The sequence below is a fragment of the Pongo abelii genome, chromosome 20 (assembly GCF_028885655.2).
Source record: "Pongo abelii isolate AG06213 chromosome 20, NHGRI_mPonAbe1-v2.0_pri, whole genome shotgun sequence".
Classification (NCBI taxonomy): Eukaryota; Metazoa; Chordata; class Mammalia; order Primates; family Hominidae; genus Pongo; species Pongo abelii.
The window spans coordinates 42,289,584-42,297,315 of NC_072005.2; the positions used below are offsets into that span (position 1 = coordinate 42,289,584).

At 48.9% G+C, this 7,732-nt stretch overlaps 1 protein-coding gene and 1 long non-coding RNA gene across 2 annotated transcripts in view; one reads left to right on the forward strand and one right to left on the reverse strand.

Annotated features, from left to right (window-relative positions):
- ZNF850 (zinc finger protein 850) overlaps positions 1–4,116 on the reverse strand; it is a 28,337-nt gene extending 24,221 nt beyond the window's left edge. The window contains exon 1 of the mRNA XM_024237942.3: positions 4,007–4,116. The gene's annotated coding sequence lies outside the window, so the exon portion shown is untranslated. The remainder of the gene's footprint in view (positions 1–4,006) is intronic.
- A 472-nt stretch (positions 4,117–4,588) lies between these two features.
- LOC103888592 (uncharacterized) lies at positions 4,589–7,342 on the forward strand. Its single transcript, XR_010138539.1, has 3 exons — positions 4,589–4,791; positions 6,675–6,803; positions 7,149–7,342. It is a non-coding gene; the product is annotated as an uncharacterized LOC103888592 (long non-coding RNA).
- Positions 7,343–7,732: the final 390 nt, after the last annotated feature.

A 7,732-nucleotide genomic window follows, 5' to 3' on the forward strand; every position in this document is an offset into this window, starting at 1 on the left:
CTTAGTGAATCTCACTATAGTCCTCCTTCCCTTTAAAAATGCAGTGATAGGCCAGGTGCAGTGGCTCTTCCCTGTAATCCCAGCACTTTGGGAGGCTCAGGTTGGGAGATTGCTGGAGCTCAGGAGTTCGAGACCAGACTGGGCAACATGGCAAAACCCCGTCTGTGCAAAAAATACAAATATTAGCCCAGCATGGTGCCACATGCCTGTAACCCAGCTCCTTGGGAGGCTGAGGTGGGAGGATCCCTTCAGCCCCGGAGGTCAAGGCTGCAGTATGCCATGATCCCGCCACTGCACTCCAGTCTAGGTAATAGAGTGAGACCCTGTCTTTAAAAAAAAAAAAAAAAAAAGGCCGGGTGTGGTGGCTCACGCCTGCAATCCCAGCACTTTGGGAGGCAGAGGTGGGTGGATCACCTGAGATCAGGAGTTCATGACCAGCCTGGCCAACATGGTGAAACCCTGCCTCTACTACAAATACAAAAATTGGTCGGGTGTGGTTGCGGGCACCTGTAATCCCAGCTACTCAGGAGGCTGAGACAGGAGAATCACTTGAACCCAGGAGGCGGAGGCTGCAGTGAGCTGAGATTGTGCCACTGCAGTCCAGCCTGGGCAAGGCAGAGTGAGACTGTCTCAAAAAAAAAAAAAAAAAAAGAAAGAAAGAAAAAGAAAATCAGTGATAGGTGAGGCAGCTCAGGCCTGTAATCCTAGCACTTTGGAAGCAGAGGTGGGAGGATCACTTGAACTCAGGAGTTGAAGACCAGCCTAGGCAACCTAGTGAGTCTTTCCTAGTGAAAATTATTTGTAATTACGCCAGAGTGCTGGTGTGTGCCTCTGGTTTCAGCTTACTTGGCAGGCTTAGGTAGGAGGATCACTTGAGCACAGGAGATCAAGGCTGCAATGAGCCAAGATCGTGCCACTGCACTCCAGCCTGGGAGACAGAATGAGACCCTACCTCAAAAATAAAAATAAATAAATAAATAAATAAAAATTCAGCGATGGAGTTGATGGATTCGAGGTTGAAAACCCCCAATGTGAACCCATTTGGAAAAAACTCAAAACTGTGTTCTTCCTCTGCTTCACAACAAAACCACAACAATCAAACCAGAAGACTTCTGTGGCCTCAAAATCCAAGGAGATTTCTCCCCATCAGCAAGCAAGGAATCAGTTCTGCTGCAGACACCAGCTGGGTGTCCACCAATTCGATTCTGACACTATCTACCATGAGATACTGTCATCCCACAGGCTGAGGGCTCAGCCCCCAAAACTGCTCCCCTTTCAGACACCAGTCACAAGTCCCAGCCTCTACAACTTCTGACTGACGGGTTCAATTTGGGATTCCTACGACCCCCTCTTTGGGTTTGATTAATTTGCTAGAATAAAATGGCTCACAGACCTCAGGGAAACACATTTACTGGCTGATTAGAAAGATATTCCAAAGGATACAGATGAAGAGATGCCTAGGGCAAGGTATGGGGTAAGGGGCACAGAGCTTCCATGCCCTCCCTAGGCACAACCCTCCAGGAACCTGCATGTGTTCAGCTCTCTGGAAGCTCTCCGAATCCACTCCTTTTGGGTTTGTAAGGAGGCTTCATTACATAGGCATGATTGATTAAACCATTGGCTACTTGCCATCAACTTAATCCTCAGCCCCCTCCACTCCCCAGGGGTGGGAGGGTAGGGGCTGAAAGTCTCAACCCTCTAAGCCTGCCTTGGTCTTTCTGATGACCAGCCCCCATCCTGAAGCTTTCGGTCAATCGCTAACATATAAGAAGCCAAAGGCTGGGTGCAGTGGCTGACGCCGGTAATCCCAACACTTTGGGAGACTGAGGCAGGCAGATCACCTGAGGTCAGGAGTTCGAGACCAGACTGGCCAGCAATGGTGAAACCCCGTCTCTACTAAAAAAAAAATACAAAAATTAGCCAGGTGTGGTGGCGTGTGCCTGTAGTCCCAGCTACTCGGGAGGCTGAGGCAGAAGAACTGCTTGAACCCGGGAGGCAGAGATTGCAGTGACTGGAGATTGTGCCACTGCACTTCAGTCTGGGTGACAGAGAGAGACTCCATTAAAAAAAAAAAAAGCCAGCACTTAGGAGATTCCAAGGATTTTAGGAGTTGTATGCGAGGAAATAGGGACAAAGACCAAATCTGTATTTGAGAAAATCACAGAACCGTATGAGTATTTAATTCAATACAGACATGGAAACTGGCCCAAGCATTTACTCACAGATGACTGGGCAAATCCCTGGTCTTACTGGTACAAACTACTGATCAAGCCCCCAGTCTCATTCCTACCCCTAAAATATAGCAAAGTGAAAGATCTTATCACTTATTTGGACTGAGATTAACACCATCCCATAAACTTCATGGCTTTCAATCCCAGGGCTATGGTGTGTGATGCCACATATCTTAGACATGCACTAATCTTCTCTCCAGCAATTGAATTGTTAGGGTAAAGGCTCTTGTTTTTGCCTTCTTTCTCTCACGGCCAAGAAAATTAAGGAACATGGAAACAAAGGATGAGGTCGGAGCAGAAGATTAATAAGCAAAAGAAGAAAGCTGTCCCCAGCGGAGGGGACCCAAAAGAGGGTTGCCAACTAGGAGGCTGAATCTGGGGGTTTTATTAACTGGGAAGGAGAGGAACGTGGGCTGTCTTGGAGAAAGCACTACTCAGCTTGGCCCTGGGACCTTAGCCCGGGACCAATCCCAGGCTGAAGTGAAAGTTTGGCCCAGGACCAATCAGGGGCTGAAGTGAAAGTTTGGCCCAGGACCAATGAGGGGCTGAAGTGAAAGTTTGGCCCGGGACCAATCAGGGGCTGAAGTGAAAGTTTGGCCCGGGACCAATCAGGGGCTGAAGTGAAAGCTTGGCCCGGGACCAATCAGGGGCTGAAGTGAAAGCTTGGCCCGGGACCAATCAGGGGCTGAAGTTATGATTCAAAAGAGGCCGGGCTCACAGTCTAAAGCATGTCCAAAAAAGGAAAGTGGCCGCCGGAACCTGTTAGTCCAAGCTGCACCGTTTTGTAAGCCCCCACCATTTCACAGACCCTGGTCAGAGGGAAACATTCCACTGGGGATTGGGCTGTGCGAAACATCCTTCCCAACCGCCTGACTTCCTTATCACATCCTGCTGGGCAAAGGCCCAAGAAACATCCTTATCAACTTTCTCCCAGGCAACAAGCCATGCCGCCCAGACCCCTCCTGCCCAGGCCTGTAATTACCCCAGCCTGTAAGCGGCAGTGGGCTCTGGCGTTTAGTTGATCCCCGCCATAGAGCCGCCAACTCTCTCTCTCGCTCTTTCTTTAACCCTCGCCTTCCCTTCAAAATCTAACAGAGCCCACCGTGTACATGCCCACAAAAGAAGCGACTATTTCGTGGAAGCCCGCTGGTCACACAAAGGACAAAGGCGTTTCTATGTTGGGCCTCGGTCCCTTATCAGTGCAGCTGAGGAATGTCTTCAGGACAACCTCCCTGTACTATTTTCCTTATCTGTGCCTGCAGCCTGATTTTTCAGGCTGTTTCTCTGTTTAAAGTACTTTTACCAAGGACCCACCCTAACTGCCTAAGCGGTTTTTTCTCTCAAGGGGACACACAAAGTCCCAATCGCACACATGCCTCCCCATATCCACTTACCCACTGCCTCACAGTCAATCACACTCTCCTCTCTCACATACACCAAGCGACTACACAAGTTGCACCTGCACAGCCACAGACCTGCAACTCACGCACACACGGTACTGCACATACACGCAAAGTCACACACCCACCCCGGGACACGCAGTCCAACCACACAGTCACCGGTTCTTCACATCCGCACGCACAACGAGGCTCGTCCAGGACACACGCATCCACTCCGGGCGCGCACAGTCACAAGCGCCCATCTGATCACCCAGAGTCAGCACCACACAGCCACAGTCACAGACCACGAAGACCCACGGCAACCATCGCGATCACACACGCAAACTCCTCTCCTCAGCCCTCCACACACAAAAGGACCGGAGCCGGATTCCTCACCCTCAGCATTCTTTGGTTCCGCTCGGGGCCAGCCTGGCCGAGCTGCTCGGGACTCCAAGGCGCGGCGGCAGCTAATTCGGCACAGCAAACGGTCCCGCCACGGGGCTAAGAGGAAGCTAAAATCTCGCGAGACTTGGTGTCGGCCTGCGGGATCCTCTGGGAAATGTAGTCCAGAGCCCAACTGCGCGCTTCCTGATGCCTCTCATAGCCAAGCCAGACTTGTTTCCATTTACCGCTCCTCTGCACCGAGGAGCGCAGAGCCCTCATGCCGATCGGCTCGCTATGGGGCCGGCTCACCCGCTAGAGTGGCCAGGCCTGATTATCCCTGGCAGCTCTGTTATCTAGGGTACGACACAGGAAAACATGCTTCCGGTTCTCGGCGGAAGTAGCTCCGAACTGTAGAACCGATGGGAAATGTAGTCCAGGGCAGAAACGCGGTCAACCCAGCCACGATGCGAGCCAAAGGATTCTTGGCTCCAAGCCTGGTCCTGGCTGTTAGTTTGGAACTCACGCACCCAGATGCTAACTCGCCCTCAGAATGCAGAGGGGATGAAACACTGACCGGACAATTCAATCTGTATATGGGTGAGTCCAGGGCTCAGTCTGCATTGCGCGGAAAATGAAGGTGAAGGTGGAGGTGGGACCTGATGGTCTCGTCCCGGATCGGGTTGAAGAAGGGGGAGAAAAGGAATCAAAATCGTGGATGGGATGAGATTGTGCGCGAATGCTCTCTGGGAGCGGATCGTGGCCGACGAGGGCCCGAAGATCCTGCCTTGTGATCGCAGGTGTGAGTGGAAGCTGTGTGAGTGTCAATGTGAGTTGCCTGTTTGGGAGACCAGCATTGTATTTTTATATCCGGTAGTAACCCTGGAGCCAGGTATTTATAAAATTATGATAAGAGGGCATCATTCTGGAGCATCGATTTTATTTGGAGGTTGACAGGAGAGGGAAAAAAAACCCTAATATCTGATAAACAACATAAATAGATTTTTATGTTAAAAGTTATATTTATTACGGTCTAGAATGCAAATCCAACATGCCTTTTAAAGCAAGAAAGAAGATTTCTTTTTTTTTGTATACAAAGTCAAAGGTATTATTTTTATACACTTATTACAAAACATATAAATAGTATACCAAGCCTAAGAATATAAAGACCCTAGCTTTAATTAATTGAATGTAAATTTAAAAACAAGCTCTAATAAGTAATCCTTTTCACACATCGAAAAGCCAATTTCAGTATTTTTTTAAAAACTCAAATTACAAAGTAACAAATATCTGGTGTCTTAGTAATTTGAAGATCAGTACTAATGATTAAACCAGCTTATATGCTAATATGATACATGAAAAAGCCTGTATTATACAAATTACAAACCACTAAAACTTTAATTTTCCACAGAAGCCATTGTTTTACACCAATAATTATGTTAAAGATCAACACAGGCTAAAAGTTTTTAATGAGCACTGAATCCATTAAAACTTGGCAAATTTCTCCACGAAAGTAGAATTTTAATTTCTGTTTAAACCATGGGTAGATGGTACACCCTTGTGAGGGTGTACTGTAAGTACTTCTAAGGAGCTTTATCAGACTTCATCCCAAATTATGTACCTAGTAAAAGATGTACCAATGTCTACTTTGGAATAAGAAATTATTCCTTGTTTGAGCAAGGATTAAGCAGAAACTGAAAGAAGTGTGGTTTATAGCTTCTTACATAAAGTAGATGGGCACCCCTCAAAAACAAACCAATATCCTGGCTCCTTAAATATCAACATTAATCTAAATAATGTATAGCATGCTCCTGTCCAATCTTTCCCGCTCATTTGTAGTCTTCTCAGATCGATGCTTCATTTTAGTCACACATTTCTATCCTGCAAGACTGGGTACCTGGGTTTTTTGTCTGGTTTTATAACACTAGGCAGGTTTGGCCTTACTCAAAATATAAGACTGCAAAAGGCCTATGTTTTACCTCAACCATACGGCTTCAGGAAATGGTCTGTATTTCCAACAGAAAAGTGGTATCTAACTCTCATGATGGTTTCTAGCAACTGGATAGATACCTGGGTCTTTGCGGCCTGTGATGCAGCCTAACAATACAGGACCTTGTGTGATCAGCTAGGTCTGCTAAATCAAGGGGACATCCATGTTCTAGATTTTTTTTTTTTTTTTGAGACGGAGTCTCGCTCTGTCACCCAGGCTGGAGTGCAGTGGCGTGATCTCGGCTCACTGCAGGCTCCGCCTCCCGGGTTCAAGCCATTCTCCTGCCTCAGCCTCCCGAGTAGCTGGGACTACAGGCACCCGCCACCACGCCCGGCTAATTTTTTGTATTTTTCATACACGGGGTTTCACCGTGTTCGCCAAGATGATCTCGATCTCCTGACTTCATGATCCGCCCGCCTTGGCCTCCCAAAGTCCTGGGATTACAGGCGTGAGCCACCTTGCCCGGCCCATGTTCTAGATTTTTTATCTGTTTTAGCAGGATCCAAACTGCCTGTCCTGAAGAGACTAATGCCTCTCTTTCTCTTCCATACAACGGGTGGCCTCTGCCAAGTTAACTGCTTCGTGGGGGGAAAAAGATTGCCTTTCCTTTGGTCTGCATGTTTTAAGTGAAATGCCACATACACCTACAGGAGCTTATCAATAATAGACAAGGCTGATTTCAAACTCTTTCAGGAGATGAACTGGAGGGGAAGACGAATGGCAGGAGGGTGAAGAGAAAGCTGAATTACTGTGCAAACACCCGCAACTCAAATCCGGGTGGTTACTGCAGAGTGAATAACGATAGGTACTATTTCGTGTAAGGCAAAGTCCTTTGAAAGGGCTCCTAGAGCGTCAAGGCCCCCACCTGATGAATGAATGAGTCAGGCAGGCCCAGCTCCACTTCACTGATGGGAAAACTGAGGTACGAGGCGGTGAGATGACTGGCTCGAGGCCTCGCTGAAAGATTCGAGGCGGAGCGGAGAACCAGAAGCACCGCTTCTCTCAGGCTGATGCTCTAATCTCGGCTCCCCCCGCCCCGACGATGGCGTAGACGGCCTCCGCCGGCCGACTCACACACACCCTCCCCCGGGAACGGCAAGTCTCCTCGGGTTCCAAGGACAGGGTCAAAAGACAAGAGGCCCGAGGCGCTCCCGCCGTGATTTGCAGCCAGAGAGCGTTGGGAGCGTGCGTGCCTCCAGTCCAACATGGCGGCGGCAGCGGCCGCCCCCGACCCCAAGCCCTCCCTCAGGGCCGGAGGCTTCTCAGGGCCCTCCGGTGGGCGGGAAGACAGCGCAACCCCGCGAGGCCTTTCTCGTCGCTGCCGCTGCTCGCTGAAGGAGTCACCTACCCGACAAGACTAACGGCTGCGGCGCGGAGGCCCCATAGCCCGCCGAGAACCAGGAATACGAGAGCCAGGCGGCGCGGCGGCCGGAGCTGTACTGAGCAGGAAAGAAGATTTCAAAGTAATTTATTGTTATGAGATCCGTGCTTTTATCTTGTCTCAGACTCCCAATGATAGTCACATACTCTCCTCTGTACATTTAATGAAACTACTAAAATATTTCGATTTAAATCTTCCACCTATTTGTTTTCTGTGTATCCTACCTGTTCCCTACCTTGACATTTTCAAAGAATACAGGTTACTTATTTTGTTTTTGGTGGTGGTGAGTGAGTGGGGGGTTTTGTTTTTTGGTTTTTGGTTTTATTTTTGGAGACAGGGCTTTGCTGTATCGCCCAGGCTGGAATACAGT